Source organism: Talpa europaea (assembly GCF_964194135.1).
Source record: "Talpa europaea genome assembly, chromosome: 4".
NCBI classification, from domain to species: Eukaryota; Metazoa; Chordata; class Mammalia; order Eulipotyphla; family Talpidae; genus Talpa; species Talpa europaea.
In genome coordinates, this window is record NC_140070.1 from 62,923,088 (window position 1) to 62,946,211 (window position 23,124).

Below are 23,124 nucleotides of genomic sequence, written 5' to 3' on the forward strand. Positions count from 1 at the left end.
AAAGCAATTTACAGATTCAATGCTATTCCAATAAAAATTTCAATGACATTTTTCAAGGAAATAGAACAAATATTGAGGAAATTCATACAGAGCCACCAAAAACCTTGAATAGCCAAAGCTTTCCTGAAAAAAAGGAAGGGAATGGAGACATCACATTCCCAGATTCCAAACTATATTACAAAGCCATAATAATCAAAACTGCATGGTATTGGGAAAAGAACAGACGCATGGATCAATGGAACTGAATAGAAAATCCAGAAATAAACCCACAGATTGACAGTCAACTAATCGTTAACAAAGGAGAAAAGAATATGCAATGTAGCAAAGAAAGTTTGTTCAAAAAATGGTGCTGGGAAAACTGGGTTGCTACATGCAAAAGAATGAAGCTTGACTACTACCTCACACCATGCACAAAAATCAACTCATAATGGATTAAAGAACTAGACATAAGACCTGAACCCATGAAATATATAGAAGGAAATATAGGCGAATCACACACGACATGCACCTCAAAGACATCTTTACAGACACATCACCCAAAGCAGTGATAGTGAAGGCAAAGATAAACAACTGGGACTACATCAAATTAAAGAGCTTCTGTACAACAAAAGAGACTGTAACCAAAACAAACAGACACCACACCAAGTAGGAGGAAATTTTTGCATGTGACACTAATGATAAAGGACTGATCACAAAAAACTACAAAGAGCTGAAGAGTCTCAAGAAAAACAAAGTAAATAATCCAGTCAAAAAATGGGAAGAAGAGTTAAAAAGAAACTTCTCCAAAGAGGAAATGTGAATGGCCAATAGGCATATGGAAAAATGTTCAACATCATTTGTAATCAGGGAAATGCAAATCAAAACTACAATGAGATACCATCTTATACCAGTGAGAATGGCACATATTAAAAAAAAAAAACTAGCAACAGCACATGTTGGCAAGGATGTGGAGAAAAAGGAACTCTCCTGCACTGCTTGTGGGAGTGCAAAGTGGTCCAACCACTATGGAGAGCTGTGTGGAGATTCCTCAAGAAAGATGGAGCTTCCATATGATGTAGCAATTCCACTACTTTACCCAAAGGACACAGAATCATTAATTGAAAAGTGCACCTGCACCCCTATGTTTATAGCAGCACTATTTAAACAACCCAAAGGCCCATAAAGAGATGACTGGATCAAGAAGATGTTGTATATATACACAATGGAATATTACTCAGCTATCAAAAAGATAAACTCATGCAATTTGCAGCAACATGGATGGAGCTGGAAGGGATCATGCTCAGTGAAATAAGCTAGAAAGAAAAAGAAAAATACCAAATGGTCTCACTCATAGCAGGAATTTAGAATACCTAAATAAGGGACCAGGAAAAAGACTAATTATAATAAAGTATAATAAAGTAAAAATCAAAATCAACAAGCAACTATAAACCAGAGACACACTATGGGGTGGGAGGTGGGAGGTATTAGCATCAAAATAATGGGGGTGGGAATTGTATGGGGACTATAACCAAGATGAAAAAGCATACATTGTGCAAAAATGAAAAATTATGTAAAAATACATAAAATAAAATAAATAAAATAAATAAAAATAAAAATGCTATTCAGGATGGAGGGGGAAGTAAATATTGTTTAAAAAATGAACAATGATGTAAAAATAAATTAAAAAACACAGTTTAGCAAAGTAGCGAGATGCAAAGTCAACAAAAAAAGAATTGCCTTTTTATACACAAATAATAAACTAGTAGAAGAAATTAAGAAGCCCGTCCCATTTACAATCTCACCATTAAAAATGAATCCCTGGGAATGAGACTAACAAAGGAGGCAACACCTGTACAAGTAAAACTATAAAACTTTGTTAAAAGAAATAAAAGAAGACACAAAGAAATGGAAAAATATTCCCTGCTAATGCTTAGGAAGAATCAACATTGTCAAATTTACTATCCAAAGTAATTTAAAGATTCAGTGCAGTCCCAATTAAAATCCCAATGACATTCTTCAAAGAGAAAGAACAAAGAATGCTGAAAAACATATGGAACCACATAAAACCCTGACAGTCAAATCCCCTCTGTCTAGATGTGTGACGTATCACACATCTAGATTTCAAATTATACTATAAAGCCATAATAATGACAACACTATGTACTAGAAGAAAAACACACATATCAACCAATGGAATAGAATTGCATCACCAGAAATAACACCACACATTTACACACAACTAATACACGACAATGGTACAAATTATATGTACTGGAACAGGAAACCTTCTTCAATAAATGGTACTGGGAAAATTGGGCTGACACATGCAAACGAATGAGTCTAGAAGACCTCCCCTAGTGGCACAGCAGTTGAGCACTGGGTTGTGAAGCTGCCCACAGCCTCTGCAGCACCAGCTGGATCCCTGGCCGCCGGCGAGGGTCCCACATAGCATGCAGACCTCTCCTGGCACTCACGCTGCTCCCCTCAGCAGTGTATTTGGTGAGTCTGCCTGTTCTGTTCCCTGCTCTGGTTCTGGGGAATCTTCTCACCCTCCTGCGCTTCTGAATGTATCCAGTGCTTGTATAAATAAATAAATAAATCTTAAAAAAAAAAAAAAAGAATGAGCCTAGACCGTGATCTCACACCATTCATGAACATCAACTCAAAATAGATAAACTATTTTGATGTAGAACCTGAAATCATAAAATACATATAAGAAAACAGGCAAAACACTCTGTGACATAAACTTCAGAAACATCTTTGTGGACTCATCTTCCACAGCAAGGAAAATAAAAAGAGAAGATAAACAACTCGTACTTTTAAACTAAGTATCTTGGAAGGGGCGGAGCAACATGGCGGCGAGGAGACGCTGCGAGTAAGATCTCCCATTAAAAAAAGTTAATAGGGAGGAAAAGCGGCAGGTCCCAGTGAGAACTGGGACACGGAAGATAAACGGGTGACTCCAGCAAACTACCCGAAGAAGAAAGTGGCCATAAAAGAGGACTAGAAGGGAGGGAAGCGCAGAACCCTGCTCCCCTCCCCCGCCCACAGAGGCGGCACTCTCCCACCGGCAGAGAGGAGGAAAACAACAAACCAAAACGGCCACCAAGAACAAACGATGCAGCAAGCGGGACTGTGAGTGGAAAGGAACTATTGCAGCCACCACACCCCTTGAACGGAAGCTGAGGCGAACCCTGCAGGATTCGCCGCGGCGGTGAGCGAACGGCTCCGGGCGCCATTAGAGAAGAACAAAGACCCCGGGAGACGCGCACACAGCCCGGGCTGCCAGTAAGCTTGCGTGGATAGCGGCGCGCTCGGCGCGCTTGAAAAGCAAGTGCAGACCAGGATCGCGGCTGCCCAGGTCCCCGCACCTGCGACCTAGGCTTGGGAGATGACCTAGGCTTGCGGGGAGACGCGCGGAGGTCCTCACTGAGGTGAAGGTCCCTCCCTGAGTAAGCAGGAACCAGGCGCCCAGGCACTGGAGCAGTGCAAAAGGCGCCATTCCCGCGCCACTGAACTGGGATACAGCCCACGTCCTGGAACTGAGGGCTTTGGAACTGAGACCCGGGGCACGAAATTAGGGGCGTGGGTTCCCCACGACGGTGGGGCACAAGGCAGACACAGCACCCCAAAGCCGTTGAGGTGTACCCTACCATCCCCGCTTTGCTCCCTGTCCCACAGGGTGGAAAATCAGCTCCCCAAGGGCTCTAGGAGAGATCTTTGGCGCCACCTAGCGACTTGTAGCCAGCACAGGCTCCTGAAGGAGCTAGTGGCCAGCTGGGGAGTTAGCCCACACCCGGCCCCTTCCGAACAAGTAGTCTGAGCCCACAGGGAGAGCGAGCACCCACAGCCAGGGCAGACCAGGCACGCAGAAGAGTGTGCCTGACACCGGACGCGCAGGGAGTGTGTCCCACATCACCATTTTAGAACAGGGACATTTCTTCAGTAAAGACTACCTGCAGAAGGCTTCCTCAGGAGCAGAGGTGAGCGGGGGAAGTTCGCCCATGCCAGACCCCCTCTGGCCTGCAGTCCAAGCCCAGAGGGGGAGCAGGAACCCACCGCCGGGGCAGACCAGGCGCACAGGGGAGTGTGTCCCCACATCGACATTCTAGGACAGGGACCTTTCTCCAATAAAGACTGCTTGAAACTGACAGATGACTCCTGGAGGAACCAGAGGGGAGAAGAGAAGCCCACCCAAGATGCCGGCCAGTCCCAACAACACAGTGTCCCAACGCATACGGCAAATTAGAAAACAGACAGTAGGGAGGAGAAGAACCACACGCAACCTAGCAACTCTCCAGAGAAAAAGCACACCACAAAAAGAAAACCAGCCCCCAGATTGCAACGACAGTAACTTGGAAGAACTTCTGAGCCTTCCAGAAAGAGAATTTAAAATTGCCGTGATTAAAAAACTGACAGAAGTCATAAAGGAAAACAATGATAAGGGAAAAATAATCAACGATCAGAAGAATGAAATTGAGTCCCTAAAGAGGGAAGTAAAAGAAATGCAGGAGATCAAAGAATTAATGGAAGAACTAAAGAATTCTGGGAAAAGCAATGAAAGCAGAATTGATGAAATGGAAGAACGAATAAGTGCTCTTGAAGACACAGAAATAAAAAGAACCAAAACAGAAAAGGAAAGAGAAGTACAAAGGAAAAAGAATGAAGAAAGACTTCGGGAAATATCTGACTCCATGAGGAAAGGAAATATAAGAGTTATAGGAATAACAGAAGGAGAGGAGAGAGAAGTAGGAACAGAGAAAATATTCAAAGAGATAATTGAAGAGAACTTCCCAAATGTGAAGAAGGAGCTGAAAATTGATATACAAGAAGCAAGAAGAACACCAAACTTCCACGACGAAAGAAAAAATACAGCAAGACACATAATAGTAAAGCTCCCAAGAATCCAGGACAAGGAAAAAATAATGAAGCTGGCAAGAGGGAAGAAACAGATAACATTCAAAGGAAAGCCAATCAGGCTGACATCAGACTTCTCCGAAGAAACACTACGGGCAAGGAGAGAGTGGAGGGACATAGTCAACAGACTCCAAGAAAACAGATGCCAACCAAGAATACTCTATCCCGCAAAGCTCTCCTTCCTCTTTGAAGAAAGAATATGGACCTTCCCAGACAAACAGAAACTCCGGAATTTCATTGCAACTAAACCCCCACTCCAAAAAATACTACAAGGAGTCCTAAAGCCAGAACCTCAGAGGGACGAATAACAATGAAAGAAGGCCAAAAAAAAAAAAAGTTATTAAAAGAATAAATAAATAAAATCAAAGGAAAGACAAACACAATGGCAAATACAGATGTTAACATATCAATATTAACTCTAAATGTAAATGGACTAAACTCTTCAATAAAAAGACACAGAGTTGCAGCCTGGATTAAGAAACAAAACCCAACCTTTTGCTGTCTCCAGGAAACACATTTAGCTACAAAAGATAAAAATAGGCTCAAAGTTAAAGGATGGAAAACAATCCTACAAGCAAATGGACCAAAAAAGAAAGCAGGAACAGCTATACTTATATCAGATAAAACAGATTTCAAACTCAAAAAGATAAAAAGAGACCCCAAAGGTCACTACATTATGATCAAGGGGACAATACTTCAAGAAGAAATAACACTCATTAACATATACTCACCAAACGAAGGAGCACCAAAATATATCAGACAACTGTTGTCCTCTCTGAAAACAGACATCAGAGAAAACACATACGTAGTGGGAGACTTCAACACACCACTATCAACAATGGATAGATCAACAAGACAAAAAATAAGTAAAGAAACCAAAGCTCTAAATAAGGACCTAGAGCAATTGGGCTTAACAGACATCTATAGAACACTAAACCCCAAAAAAAGGGAGTACACATTTTTCTCAAGCGCACACGGATCATTCTCCAGGATCGATCACATACTGGGGCACAAGACAAACATCAACAGATACACCAAGATTGAAATCATATCAACCATCTTTTCTGACCATGAAGGCATCAAACTAGAAATAAACCATAAAAAGAAGGCAAGGAACTTTCCTACCTCATGGAGATTAAAAACCACACTACTGGAAGACCATTGGACTAATGAGGAGATCAAAGAAGAAATTAAAAAATTTTTTGAATTGAACGACAAGGAGGACACCAATATCCTAAATGTATGGGATGCAGCAAAAGCAGTAATAAGAGGAAAATATATAGCAATAGAAGCTCACATCAAGAAACAAGAAAGAACGCAAAGAAACAACCTAATCTCGAAGCTCAAAGATCTAGAAAAAGAACAACAAAAAAACCCCAAAACCAGTAGAAGAAAAGAAATAATAAAAACCAAAGCAGAAATAAATGAAATTGAAACTAAAAAAACAATCCAAAAGATCAATGAAACCAAGAGCTGGTTCTTTGAAAAAATCAATAAAATAGACAAACCCCTAGCCAGGCTCACAAAGGAAAAAAGGGAGAAAGCACAAATAAACAGGATCATCAATGAAAGAGGAGAAATCACAACGGACACAGCAGAAATCAAAAGAATAATCAGTAACTACTATGAACAGTTATATGGAAACAAGTTTAACAATCTAGAGGAGATGGACAAATTCCTACAACTCTACAATCACCCAAAGCTAGATAAAGAAGAAATAGAACACCTAAACAGACCAATTACAATTAGCGAAATTGAAATGGTAATCAAAAACCTCCCCAAAAACAAAAGCCCAGGACCTGATGGATTTACAAATGAATTCTACCAAACATTCAGAGACGAATTAGTGCCTATCCTTCACAAACTCTTCCAAAAAATTGAGAAGGAAGGGACAATACCAAACACGTTCTATGAAGCCAACATTACACTAATACCAAAACCGAACAAGGACAACACAAAAAAGGAAAACTACAGGCCAATCTCCCTAATGAACACTGATGCAAAAATCCTCAATAAAATTTTAGCTATCAGAATCCAACAATGTATCCATAAGATAATTCACCACGACCAAGTTGGATTCATTCCAGGGGCACAAGGATGGTTTAACATCCGAAAATCAATCAACGTTATCCAACACATCAACAAAAAGAAATATAAAAACCATATGATAATATCAATAGATGCTGAGAAAGCTTTTGACAAAGTGCAACACCCATTCATGATAAAAGCCCTTGAAATTCTTGGGATACAAGGAACATACCTCAACATCATAAAGGCCATCTATGACAAGCCAACAGCCAATATCATTCTCAATGGTGAAAAGCTGAAAGCAATTCCATTAAGATCTGGAACAAGACAAGGATGTCCACTCTCACCACTGCTTTTCAATATAATACTGGAAGTCCTAGCCAGGGCAATAAGACAAGAGAAAGACATCCAAGGAATCCAAATAGGAAAAGAAGAAGTCAAACTATCACTATTTGCAGACGATATGATATTATACATAGAGAACCCCAAAAAAGTCCACAGAAAAGCTAATTCAACTCATCAATCAGTTCAGTAAAGTGGCAGGATACAAAATCAACACGCAAAAGTCAGTAGCCTTCCTATACACAAACAATCAATCTGAAGAAGAAGAAATCAAAAAGACCATCCCTTTTGTTATTGAAACAAAAAAAATCAAATATTTGGGAATAAATCTAACAAAAGAGGTAAAGGACCTATACAAAGAAAACTATAAAACACTGTTAAAAGAAATAGAAGAAGATACAAAGAAATGGAGAGACATCCCCTGCTCATGGATTGGAAGAATAAACATTATTAAAATGGCCATCCTTCCAAAAGCAATATACAGATTCAATGCTATTCCAATCAAAATTTCAATGTCATTCTTCAAAGAAATAGAACAATTATTGATGAAATTCATATGGAATCACAAAAAACCCCGAATAGCCAAAGCTCTCCTGAAAAAAAAAAGAAGGGAATGGAGGCATCAGACTCCCAGACTTCAAACTATACTACAAAGCCATAATCATCAAAACTGCATGGTATTGGAACAAGAACAGACATACAGACCAATGGAATCGAATAGAAAATCCAGAAATAAACCCACAGATTTATGGTCAACTAATCTTTGACAAAGGAGCAAATACTATGCATTGGAGCAAAGAAAGTTTGTTCAATAAATGGTGCTGGGAAAACTGGGTCGCTACATGCAAAAGAATGAAGCTTGACCACCACCTCACACCATACACAAAAATCAACTCAAAATGGATTAAAGAACTAGACATAAGACCTGAAACCATAAAATATATAGAAGGAAATATAGGCGAAACACTACGTGATTTGCACATCAAAGACATCTTTACAGACACATCACCCAAAGCAGTGATAGTGAAGGCAAAGATAAACAGCTGGGACTATATCAAATTAAAGAGCTTTTGCACAGCAAAAGAGACAATAACAAAAACAAAGAGAAACCCCACCAACTGGGAGAACATTTTTGCACCCAACACTAATGATAAAGGACTGATCACAAAAATCTGCAAAGAGCTGATGAGACTCAACAACAACAAAGAAAATAATCCAGTCAAAAAATGGGCAGAAGAGCTTAAAAGAAACTTCTCTGAAGAGGAAATGCAAATGGCCAACAGGCATATGAAAAAATGTTCAACATCACTTGTCATCAGGGAAATGCAAATCAAAACTACCATGAGATACCATCTTACACCAGTGAGAATGGCACATATTAAAAAAACTAGCAACAACAAATGTTGGCGAGGGTGTGGAGAAAAAGGAACTCTTCTGCACTGTTGGTGGGAGTGCAAACTGGTCCAACCACTGTGGAAAGCTGTGTGGAGATTTCTGGACCTACTAAACATAGAGCTTCCATATGACCCAGCAATTCCACTCCTAGGTATTTACCCAAAGGACACAGAAACATCAATTCCAAAGAACACCTGCACCCCTATGTTTATAGCAGCACTGTTTACAATAGCTAAGCTTTGGAAACAACCCAAATGCCCAAAAATAGATGACTGGATCAAGAAGATGTGGTACATATATACCATGGAATATTACTCAGCATTCAAAAAAGATAAACACATGCAATTTGCAGCAACATGGCTGGCGCTGGAAGGGATCATGCTCAGCGAAATAAGCCAAAAAGAAAAAGAAAAATACCGGATGGTCTCACTCATAGCAGGAATCTAGAAAACTTAAATAAGGGACCAGGAAAATGAATAACTATAAGAAAGTGAAAATCAAAATCAACAAAAAACTATGAACCAGAGACACTTTTAGGGGGGCGGGGGCGGGAGGGGAGGGATTGGGGTCAGAATGGGGGGCTGCAATTGTATGGGGAATATAACAATAAAATTTTATAAAAAAAAAAAAAATAAAAAAAAAAATAAAAACCACACTACTGGAAGACCACAGGAATAATGAGGAGATCAAAGAAGAAATTAAAAAATTTTTTGAACTGAACGACAAGGAGGACACCAATATCCTAAATGTATGGGATGCAGCAAAAGCAGTAATAAGAGGAAAATATATAACAATAGAAGCTCACATCAAGAAACAAGAAAGAACTCAAAGAAACAACCTAATCTCGAAGCTCAAAGATCTAGAAAAAGAACAACAAAAAAACCCCAAAACCAGTAGAAGAAAAGAAATAATAAAAACCAAAGCAGAAATAAATGAAATTGAAACTAAAAAAACAATCCAAAAGATCAATGAAACCAAGAGCTGGTTCTTTGAAAAAATCAATAAAATAGACAAACCCCTAGCCAGGCTCACAAAGGAAAAAAGGGAGAAAGCACAAATAAACAGGATCATCAATGAAAGAGGAGAAATCACAACGGACACAGCAGAAATCAAAAGAATAATCAGTAACTACTATGAACAGTTATATGGAAACAAGTTTATCAATCTAGAGGAGATGGACAAATTCCTACAACTCTACAATCACCCAAAGCTAGATAAAGAAGAAATAGAACACCTAAACAGACCAATTACAATTAGCGAAATTGAAATGGTAATCAAAAACCTCCCCAAAAACAAAAGCCCAGGACCTGATGGATTTACAAATGAATTCTACCAAACATTCAGAGACGAATTAGTGCCTATCCTTCACAAACTCTTCGAAAAAATTGAGAAGGAAGGGACAATACCAAACACGTTCTATGAAGCCAACATTACACTAATACCAAAACCGAACAAGGACAACACAAAAAAGGAAAACTACAGGCCAATCTCCCTAATGAACACTGATGCAAAAATCCTCAATAAAATTTTAGCCATCAGAATCCAACAATGTATCCATAAGATAATTCACCACGACCAAGTAGGATTCATTCCAGGGGTACAAGGATGGTTTAACATCCGAAAATCAATCAACGTTATCCAACACATCAACAAAAAGAAATATAAAAACCATATGATAATATCAATAGATGCTGAGAAAGCTTTCGACAAAGTGCAACACCCATTCATGATAAAAGCCCTTGAAATTCTTGGGATACAAGGAACAAACCTCAACATCATAAAGGCCATCTATGACAAGCCAACAGCCAGTATCATTCTCAATGGTGAAAAGCTGAAAGCAATTCCATTAAGATCTGGAACAAGACAAGGATGTCCACTCTCACCACTGCTTTTCAATATAATACTGGAAGTCCTAGCCAGGGCAATAAGACAAGAGAAAGACATCCAAGGAATCCAAATAGGAAAAGAAGAAGTCAAACTATCACTATTTGCAGACGATATGATATTATACATAGAGAACCCCAAAAAGTCCACAGAAAAGCTAATTCAACTCATCAATCAGTTCAGTAAAGTGGCAGGATACAAAATCAACATGCAAAAGTCAGTAGCCTTCCTATACACAAACAATCAATCTGAAGAAGAAGAAATCAAAAAAACCATCCCTTTTGTTATTGAAACAAAAAAAATCAAATATTTGGGAATAAATCTAACAAAAGAGGTAAAGGACCTATACAAAGAAAACTATAAAACACTGTTAAAAGAAATAGAAGAAGACACAAAGAAATGGAGAGACATCCCCTGCTCATGGATTGGAAGAATAAACATTATTAAAATGGCCATCCTTCCAAAAGCAATATACAGATTCAATGCTATTCCAATCAAAATTTCAATGTCATTCTTCAAAGAAATAGAACAATTATTGATGAAATTCATATGGAATCACCAAAAACCCCGAATAGCCAAAGCTCTCCTGAATAAAAAAGAAGGGAATGGAGGCATCACACTCCCAGACTTCAAACTATACTACAAAGCCATAATCCTCAAAACTGCATGGTATTGGAACAAGAACAGACATACAGACCAATGGAATCGAATAGAAAATCCAGAAATAAACCCACAGATTTATGGTCAACTAATCTTTGACAAAGGAGCAAAGAATATGCATTGGAGCAAAGAAAGTTTGTTCAATAAATGGTGCTGGGAAAACTGGGTCGCTACATGCAAAAGAATGAAGCTTGACCACTACCTCACACCATACACAAAAATCAACTCAAAATGGATTAAAGAACTAGACGTAAGACCTGAAACCATAAAATATATAGAAGGAAATATAAGCGAAACACTACATGATCTGCACATCAAAGACATCTTTACAGACACATCACCCAAAGCAGTGATAGTGAAGGCAAAGATAAACAGCTGGGACTACATCAAATTAAAGAGCTTCTGCACAGCAAAAGAGACAATAACAAAAACAAAGAGAAACCCCACCAACTGGGAGAACATTTTTGCACCCAACACTAATGATAAAGGACTGATCACAAAAATCTGCAAAGAGCTGATGAGACTCAACAACAACAAAGAAAATAATCCAGTCAAAAAATGGGCAGAAGAGCTAAAAAGAAACTTCTCTGAAGAGGAAATGCAAATGGCCAACAGGCATATGAAAAAATGTTCAACATCACTTGTCATCAGGGAAATGCAAATCAAAACTACCATGAGATACCATCTTACACCAGTGAGAATGGCACATATTAAAAAAACTAGCAACAACAAATGCTGGCGAGGGTGTGGAGAAAAAGGAACTCTTCTGCACTGTTGGTGGGAGTGCAAACTGGTCCAACCACTGTGGAGAGCTGTGTGGAGATTTCTGGACCTACTAAACATAGAGCTTCCATATGATCCAGCAATTCCACTCCTAGGTATTTACCCAAAGGACACAGAAACATCAATTCCAAAGAACACCTGCACCCCTATGTTTATAGCAGCACTGTTTACAATAGCTAAGCTTTGGAAACAACCCAAATGCCCCAAAATAGATGACTGGATCAAGAAGATGTGGTACATATATACCATGGAATATTACTCAGCATTCAAAAAAGATAAACACATGCAATTTGCAGCAACATGGATGGCGCTGGAAGGGATCATGCTCAGCGAAATAAGCCAAAAAGAAAAAGAAAAATACCGGATGGTCTCACTTATAGCAGGAATCTAGAAAACTGAAATAAGGGACCAGGAAAATGAATAACTATAAGAAAGTGAAAATCAAAATCAACAAAAAACTATGAACCAGAGACACTTTTAGGGGAGCGGGGGCGGGAGGGGAGGGATTGGGGTCAGAATGGGGGGGCTGCAATTGTATGGGGAATATAACAATAAAATTTATAAAAAAAAAAAAAGATTAAAACCTTGCTAAATTTGAAAAAAATAAATAAATAAATAAACTAAGTATCTTTCTTACAGGAAAGAGACAATGACCAAAACAAAGAGACACCCTGCTGAATGGAAGCTAATATTTGCACACCATTTCAAAAATCAACAAAGAACTTATTCAACTCAACCGAAAGTAAACAAACAGCCCACTCAAAAAATGGGCAGAAAGCTAATTAGGCATTTCTCCAAAGAAGACACGTAGATGGCTAATCGACCTATGAAAAAAATGCTCATTATCACTTATCGGGGAATGCAAATCAAAACCACAATGAGATACCACCTCACACCTGTAAGAATGTCCATTAAAAAAAAAAAAAAGAAACAACAAGTGCTGGCCAGGGTGTGGAGAAAAAGGAACTCTATTACACTGTTGGTTGGAATGTAGATTTGTCCAGTCCCTGTGGAAATAAGCATGGAGAGTTTTCCAAAATCTAAAAATGGATCTACCATATGATCCAGCAATTCCAATCCTAGGTATCTATCCAAAGAGGACAAAAACACTAGTTTGAAAGTCAACCTTTACTCCTATGTTTATAACAGTACTATTTACTATAGCCAAGATATGGAAACAACTAAATTCTCTAGAACAGATGAGCAAGATGTGCCACATATCATAATGGAATACTACTTAGCAATCATATAAGATACTCATTTCACTTTTGGCAACATGGATGGAACTTAAGGGATTATTCTAAGTGAAGAAAACTAGAAGAAAGATGGCTTCACTTATATCAAAATATAGAGAAACAAGCAAAGGATCAGACAAAGATATACTATAAGACTTACCCTTGAAAGCAGAACATAGATCTGTATACTTAGAAGGGGAGTAGAACTAGGAGGGAAAGAGGAATAGTAGAGAACGTGTGGGGAGGAGAGCATGTCAGAGTGTGGAGGAGGACTGTGGACACTTTGGTGGTGGGAAAGCTATGGTTACCACACCTGAGGGAGAAATCCTACATTGTGAAAAAGTAAACAAGGATGTTGACAATTTTTGAATTAAAAAGATGTATCTGGCTTATGCAAATATATCATTCATTTTATTACATTGGGGATATTGCTTTAAGTTAAAAATTTTAGTAACATACCATAATAATATGGAATTAAAGGTCTCCTAAAATATAAAAGAAAACAGAAATAATGTATCTACTAAATTGGTAACAAAGCATAGTGGTTAATGACCTGGCACCTGGGTACAAACTACCAGGATTCAAATCCTAGTTTCAACCCTTGGTTGTGATTTTGGATAAATGGCACAACTTCCTTAACTACCTCTTTAAGGGGCTAGAGTAGTATTTGCCTTGTAAAATTTTTGAGGTTAAAATTACACCGCACACAAACAGACACACATGTATTTGATTTAACTCTTCTTAAAAACTATTAAGTTACATTTTTATTATTTCATGGTCAGAGTACATGAGACTCCTGAGTCAGAGACAAAAGACTTTCCTGTTGATGGCACAGAAAGTAGCATGAACATAAGGTTAACATAAATTTGCCTGTCCCCCAAGTCCCAGAGAGTGATGCAGGTGATTTATATAGATGATATATACTAACATTTTTGTTTTTGTTGTAGTCAAAGAACCCTAAACTTCAAGAATCCCCTCTTTAATATCAGGTAATAGGCAGGTTTCCTTTCAGTCCCACTGGGGGTGTTTATCTCAGTTTTCAGGGCTCATTGATGCAAATATATACCTGAGAAATGACTTGATTAAGGGTTGGTAAAGCCTTGTATTATTAATATCCATAGCAAGACTGACAGACAAATGAAAAATCCCTAAAGAACTGTCTTTCTAAATAATATAAAGCACTTATAAAGAATGCTGTGTACATATAAAGGACTCTTAATATGCTATTATCTTTATAGCAGAATTCTTAAAGACAGTGCATTGAAAGCATAATTATTAAGAAATAATCAAACTTTAACTGCCATATGTAGTATACATTTAAGTAAGAAGATTCACACATGCAAGAGAATGAAACTAGACCACTAATACACAGCATACACAAAAATCAGTTCAAAATGAATAAAAGACTTGGATGTAATATGTGAAACCATAAAATGCATAGAAGAAACATAGGCAAAATAATGCACAGCATTGGCTTCAGAAATGTCTTTGTTGATTCATCCCCAAAAGCAAGGAAAATAACATAGAATATAAACAATTGAGGCTACATCAAACTAAAAAGCTTCTGTGCAATGATAGTAATCAAAATGAAGAGACAAACTACTGAATGTAGAAAATATTTATACACCATACAAATGACAAGGGACTAATACTAATGATCTATAAATAGCCTATACAAGGACAACAGCAAAAAATAGCTTAAAATGTACTGAAGAGTTAGTCACTTATCCAAAGAAAACATGCAGATGGCAAATAAGCATATGAAAATTGTTCCACATCACTTATCAGGGAAATGTCAATCAAAATCACAATGTGATAAGACTTCACACCTGTGAGAATGGGCCATATTAAAAACATACAAACAAAACCAGAATCAAGTGCTGGCAAGGGTGTGGAGAAAAGGAACCCTCTTAAACTGTTGGTAGGAATGTAAATTGGTCTAGCTTCTATGGAAACCATTGTGGAGGTTCATGAAAGGACTGAAAATGGTTCTGCCATCTGACCCAGCAATCCCACTTCTAAGGAAGTATTCAAAGAACACAAAAAAACAATAAATATAAAAGAGAACTTCACTCCTGTGTTTATTGCAGCATTATTTATAATAGCCAAGATGTAGAAACAACTTAAATGTCCCAAGCCAGTTGAGTGAATCAAGATGTGATACACACACACAATGGAATAATACTCAGCAATAAAAAAATATATACTTATTCCATTTGCAGGATGGCATTGGAAGGGATTATGCTAAGTGAATTAAGTCAGAAGGGAAAAGATAAATACCTGATGGTTGCACTTAATGTGGAATATAGAGAAGCCACACAAAGATTCAGACAAAGACAAACCATAAAAAAACCCTGGAGGGCCTCCCCTGGTGGCACAGCAGTTGAGCACTGGGCTGCAAAGCTGCCCACAGCCTCTGCAGTGCCCATTAGATCCCCAGCTGCTGGGCGAGGGTCCCACATGGCACGCAGACCTCTCCTGCCGCCAGCTGCTCCCCTCAGCAGTGTGTTTCGTCTTTCTGCCTGTTCTGTTCCCCGCTCTGGCTCTGATGAATTCTCTCACCCTCCTGTGCTTCTGACTGTACCCAGTGCTCATATAAATAAATAAATAAATCTTAAAAAAAAATTAAAACAAAACCCTTGAAAGCTGACCATAGATTTGAGACATCAGGAGGGGAGTGGAAGGGATAGGAAGAGGGTAAAAGTGGAGAGGGGGTGGTACAATGGACTATGGTAAAAGATTATGGGTGCTTTGGTGGTGGGAGAGATATGGTGACCACACTGAAGGGAAGATAGCCAATACTGTCAAAAAAAGTCACAAGAATGTAAGAAAACAGTACTTCATGAAAAATATAAATAAATAAACCAAAAGAAAAAATGTATTTTACTTGTTATAATGGAATTTTTATGCAAGGGATATTTGTATTTTCAATTGACAAATATTGTCAATTTTTTACTTTAAAAAAATTTAAAAATTTGGTATTAATAACCAACTATATACCAGTCAATTTTTCTTACTTTTTTGTCAAGGTAGTGTAATAGTCAATTCTTACATCATTGTCAGAATGATACATTTAAAAAAATGAGGCATTCCTGTGTGGTCTTACAGAACATGTATCATATTTTCATGAAGTTGAACATATTTTCTTATGTTTAAATGTCATTTTCTTCTCTTAAAATTGTCTGCTCATGCTCATGACTCAATTCTGTTGTGATGATGTTAATGTTGTGTTTTAAAAATAAAACAATTGTTGAAAGTACTATGTCAAGCAAAGTGACCCTCTTCATATCAAGTTTCATATGTGGAAAAAAACCCTTACTGTTGAAATGTTTTAATTAGCAGTAAAATTTTTCTCCCCTTAGCTACCATTACACCACATCCTATGAGAGGACCACAAAGCCTATGTGATCTATGGTCAGTATATATTTTTTATGAACTAGCTTCCTAGCTTCTCTATTGAATAATCAACTATTGACCTAAATTCTAAATAAACAACTTTTGTATTCAGGTCAGAAGAAAAAAATAAAGTAAAATCCATTTTTTCTTTTTTTTTTTTGGTAACAGAACTTCAGAACTTGTCCCAAGAAGGCTAGATTCATAATGAAAAGAGAAGGAAAACTGGCTACTATCAACAGTGGAAAATCATGCAAAAAATATACTTGGAAAAAAAAATGAAATTTAGGGTTAAAATACACACACGCATACACCCATGCTTTTGAGTAAATTTCAAAGTTAAGCAGATACTTTGGCTCAAAGAACAAGTTTTAAATGAGATCGACTTGATTACAAGGCTGTTTTTCTTGGGGCCTGTGTTTTTTGACTGTGTGAGGTTTTAAAACATAGGCTAAAATCCAAAGTAAAGTTCTTTAGAGGTGTGAGTATGACCTCAACACATTCATATTGCTTTCTGTCAATAAATTTTTGGAAATTATGGAGATCTGCCCATGAATCACTATAGAAAAAGAACCAGTAAGATATCAAGAACATAGGGTATTGAAGCACATGGCCTTTAGATTCTGTGTTTATATGAAGGAAACCCTTAAGAGGAGCTCATTCCAAGCTCTCACATATGTCTTCTTAGGTAAATTAGCCACAGTCTTCATGCAGAGAAAAGGTGATCAAGAGCCCTCAGAGGTTATACTTCGTGGAGTATTCACTGGATGCATGTTATCACTCAAGGAGCATTGCTCTAAGTCAGCTTAAAGACTTTGCAATAACTTCCTGCTTTCATCAGAGGTATTTAAGTAGCAACCCTTCAAAATGTAAAACAAATCCAGAAGCAGCCTAGAAGCATACTTATTATGGCTTGTTTTGCTAAGAAAAGGCTTTGTGGACTCTTTTAATGTTTTTAATAAAGAATAGTACTTGTTATTCTGATATTTTCTCTGTAATAGAACATTTGATATCATTAATTACAAATAGAGAATTTATTGAGTTAGATAACCCCTTTGTGCAATTAAAGAACATATCTTTTCAGACATTTTTAATGTTTTTTTTAATTGGCAGATATTTAATGTGTACAGAGATAAGTATACATCATAAAATCAAGCATCACCATCAATGGCATAAAATAATCCATTACCTTCGAAAGTTTCCCCTGTCCCCTTTGGGTTTATTTTTTATTTTTTTAAATAAATTTTATTTTTATATTCCCCATACAATTGCAGCCTCCTTATTTTTTTATTTTATTTATTATTTATTTATTTATTTATTTATTTATTTATTTAAATAATAAATTTTATTTTTATATTCCCCATACAATTGCATCCCCCCCATTCTGACCCCAATCCCCCCCTCCCGCCACCCACCCCCCAAAAGTGTCTCTGGTTCATAGTTTTTTGTTGATTTTGATTTTTACTTTCTTATAGTTATTCATTTTCCTGGTCCCTTATTTAAGTTTTCTAGATTCCTGCTATGAGTGAGACCATCTGGTATTTTTCTTTTTCTTTCTGGCTTATTTCGCTGAGCATGATCACTTCCAGCGCCCTCCATGATGCTGCAAATTGCATGTGTTTATCTTTTTTGAATGCTGAGTAATATTCCATGGTATATATGTACCACATCTTCTTGATCCAGTCATCTATTTTGGGGCATTTGGGTTGTTTCCAAAGCTTAGCTATTGTAAACAGTGCTGCTATAAACATAGGGGTGCAGGTGTTCTTTGGAATTGATGTTTCTGTGTCCTTTGGGTAAATACCTAGAAGTGGAATTGCTGGATCATATGGAAGCTCTATGTTTAGTAGGTCCAGAAATCTCCACACAGCTCTCCATAGTGGTTGGACCAGTTTGCACTCCCACCAACAGTGCAGAAGAGTTCCTTTTTCTCCACACCGTCGCCAACATTTGTTGTTGCTAGTTTTTTTAATATGTGCCATTCTCACTGCTGTGAGATGGTATCTCATGGTAGTTTTGATTTGCATTTCAGTGATTACAAGTGATGTTGAACATTTTTTCATATGCCTGTTGGCCATTTGCATTTCCTCTTCAGAGAAGTTTCTTTTTAGCTCTTCTGCTCATTTTTTGACTGGATTATTTTCTTTGTTGTTGTTGAGTCTCATGATAAAGGACTGATCACAAAAATCTGCAAAGAGCTGATGAGACTCAACAACAACAAAGAAAATAATGCAGCCCCCTTATTTTGACCCCAGTCCCTCCCCTCTCCGTCCCCCACCTCCCACAGAGTGTCTCTGGCTCATAGTTTTTTGTTAATTTTGATTTTCACTTTCTTATAGTTTTTCATTTTCCTGGTCCCTTATTTAAGTTTTCTAGATTTTCTGCTATGAGTGAGACCATCCGGTATTTTTCTTTTTCTTTCTGGCTTATTTCACTGAGCATGATCACTTCCAGTGCCATCCATGTTGCTGCAAATTGCATGTGTTTATCTTTTTTGAATGCTGAGTAATATTCCATGGTATATATGTACCACATCTTCTGATATATGATCCAGTCATATATTTTTGGGCATTTGGGTTGTTTCCAAAGCTTAGCTATTGTAAACAGTGCTGCTATAAACATAGGGGTGCAGGTGTTCTTTGGAATTGATGTTTCTGTGTCCTTTGGGTAAATACCTAGAAGTGGAATTGCTGGATCATATGGAAGCTCTATGTTTAGTAGGTCCAGAAATCTCCACACAGCTCTCCATAGTGGTTGGACCAGTTTGCACTCCCACCAACAGTGCAGAAGAGTTCCTTTTTCTCCACACCGTCGCCAACATTTGTTGTTGCTAGTTTTTTTAATATGTGCCATTCTCACTGCTGTGAGATGGTATCTCATGGTAGTTTTGATTTGCATTTCAGTGATTACAAGTGATGTTGAACATTTTTTCATATGCCTGTTGGCCATTTGCATTTCCTCTTCAGAGAAGTTTCTTTTTAGCTCTTCTGCTCATTTTTTGACTGGATTATTTTCTTTGTTGTTGTTGAGTCTCATGATAAAGGACTGATCACAAAAATCTGCAAAGAGCTGATGAGACTCAACAACAACAAAGAAAATAATGCAGCCCCCTTATTTTGACCCCAGTCCCTCCCCTCTCCGTCCCCCACCTCCCACAGAGTGTCTCTGGCTCATAGTTTTTTGTTAATTTTGATTTTCACTTTCTTATAGTTTTTCATTTTCCTGGTCCCTTATTTAAGTTTTCTAGATTTTCTGCTATGAGTGAGACCATCCGGTATTTTTCTTTTTCTTTCTGGCTTATTTCACTGAGCATGATCACTTCCAGTGCCATCCATGTTGCTGCAAATTGCATGTGTTTATCTTTTTTGAATGCTGAGTAATATTCCATGGTATATATGTACCACATCTTCTGATATATGATCCAGTCATATATTTTTGGGCATTTGGGTTGTTTCCAAAGCTTAGCTATTGTAAACAGTGCTGCTATAAACATAGGGGTGCAGGTGCTCTTTAGAATTGATGTTTCTGTGTCCTTTGGGTAAATACCTAGGAGTGGAATTGCTGGATCATATGGAAGCTCTATGTTTAGTAGATCCAGAAATCTCCACACAACTCTCCATAGTGGTTGGACCAGTTTGCACTCCCACCAACAGTGCAGAAGAGTTCCTTTTTCTCCATATCCTCGCCAACATTTGTTGTTGCTAGTTTTTTTAATATGTGCCATTCTCACTGGTGTAAGATGGTATCTCATGGTAGTTTTGATTTGCATTTCCCTGATTACAAGTGATGTTGAACATTTTTTTATATGCATTTCAGTGATTACAAGTGATGTTGAACATTTTTTCATATGCCTGTTGGCCATTTGCATTTCCTCTTCAGAGAAGTTTCTTTTTAGCTCTTCTGCTCATTTTTTGACTGGATTATTTTCTTTGTTGTTGTTGAGTCTCATCAGCTCTTTGCAGATTTTTGTGATCAGTCCTTTATCATTAGTGTTGTGTGCAAAAATGTTCTCCCAGTCGGTTGGGTTTCTCTTTGTTTTGGTTATTGTCTCTTTTGCTGTGCAGAAGCTCTTTAATTTGATGTAGTCCCAGCTGTTTATCTTTGCCTTCACTATCACTGCTTTGGGTGATGTATCTGTAAATATGTCTTTGATGTGAATATCATGTAGTGTTTCGCCTATATTTCCTTCTATGTATTTTATGGTTTCAGGTCTTATGTCTAGTTCTTTAATCCATTTTGAGTTGGTTTTTGTGTATGGTGTGAGGTAGTAGTCAAGCTTCATTCTTTTGCATGTAGTGACCCAGTTTTCCCAGCACCATTTATTGAACAAACTTTCTTTGCTCCAATGCATAGTATTTGCTCCTTTGTCAAAGATTAGTTGACCATAAATCTGTGGGTTTATTTCTGGATTTTCTATTCGATTCCATTGGTCTGTGTGTCTGTTCTTGTTCCAATACCATGCAGTTTTGATGATTATGGCTTTGTAGTAGAGTTTGAAGTCTGGGAGTGTGATGCCTCCATTCCCTTCTTTTTTTTTCAGGAGAGCTTTGGCTATTTGTGGTTTTTGGTGATTCCATATGAATTTCATCAATAATTGTTCTATTTCTTTGAAGAATGACATTGAAATTTTGATTGGAATAGCACTGAATCTGTATATTGCTTTTGGTAGGATGGCCATTTTAATAATGTTTATTCTTCCAATCCATGAGCAGGGGATGGCTTTCCATTTCTTTGTGTCTTCTTCTATTTCTTTTAACAGTGTTTTATAGTTTTCTTTGTATAGTCCTCTTTTGTTAGATTTATTCCCAAGTATTTGATTTTTTTGTTTCGATAATAAAAGGGATGGTTTTTTTGATTTCTTCTTCTTCAGATTGATTGTTTGTGTATAGGAAGGCTACTGACTTTTGCGTGTTGATTTTGTATCCTGCCACTTTACTGAACTGATTGATAAGTTGAATTAGTTTTTCTGTGGAGTTTTTGGGTTTAATGTTTTATACTGTGATGCTCATGAAAAATTTAGCTTGAATTCAGCATTCTTGTGCTTAATCATGATGATACGCTGAGTATAAGATGCTAAACTTTCCTTTGACAAATTGCTTTTCCAAATGGCCCAGTGACACAAGTGTGACCTTGGAATACTTTCTTGTGTAGGCAACAGAGAAAATATAACTTTAAGTTAGAATAATAGTATTTAATGTTTAAAGTTTCAGATAAGTGATTTAGTTGGCTAATAACATTCATATTATTGGCTTATACTATTTATATAATAGTTTCATTTTATGACCTCTTTTCTTCCCTTTTCATTTCTAACCACACTCTTCATTCTCTGGTCTCCTATCTGGCCTACTGAGTTCTGCCAATACCCTCCTGCGTAACTCTTGTCCTCTTCACACAAATTGACTTTTCATTTTCTTCCACTTTGATCTTTTAAGAGACCAGGGACCCTTCTGACATTCTTTGGATAGTGTCCCTAACTGAAGGGAGTAGCAGTATGATTAGCCTTTCAGGAAGATATTATGTTAAAGCTGTTTATAGTGTTGTGAGTTTTTGTTTTTTGATGTTTTTTGGAGTAATGTAAACATTATTTAGATGTTTGAGTAAAACAGTTAAAGAGAAATCTTGGAGGGCCTCCCAGGTGGCACAGTGATTGAGCGCTGGGCTGTGAGGCTGCCCGTAGCCTCTGCAGTGCCCGTTCCTTCCCCGTCCACCAGTGAGGTCCCACATGTTGCACAGACCTCTCTTCCCGCACCCGCTGCTCCCCTCAGCAGTGTACTTAGTAGGTCTGCCTGCTCTGTTCCCCGCTGGTGCTCTGGTGAGTTCTCTCACCCTCCTGAACTTCTGACTGTGCCCAGTACTTGTATAAATAAATAAATAGATAAATAAATAAATAAATAGATAAATAAATAAATAAAAGAGAAATCTTATATTAAAGCACAAATCACCTGTCTCTTTCCTCCCACTCCATAATCTTCCTTGAAATTATTTCATATCTTTTTTTTTTTCACTAAGCTATTTTAGATTTTTATTTTATTTTTTTATTTAAATATTTTATTTTATATAATTCTTACATCTTTTTTCATCTTTGCACAATGTATGCATTTTCATTTTGGTTATATTCCCCATACAATTGCACCTCCCCCCTTATTTTGACTCTAGTCCTTCCTTTCCTTGCCCCTTCCCCCCCACCTTCCCAGTGTGTCTCTGGTTTATAGTTGCTTGTTGATTTTGATTTTTACTTTGTATTTATTAGTCTTTTTCCTGGTCTCTTATTTAGGTTTTCTAAATTCCTGCTATGAGTGAGACCATCCGTTATTTTTCTTTTTCTTTCTGACTTATTTTGCTGAGCATGATCCCTTCTAGCTCCATCCATGTTGCTGCAAACTGCATGTGTTTATCTTTTTTGATTGCTGAGTAATTATTTCATATCTATTTAAGACAAAAGTCTGATACTGTCATTACTGTTTTAAGCTGTTCTCTGATTTCTATTGCTCTTAGTATAGAATCCTCT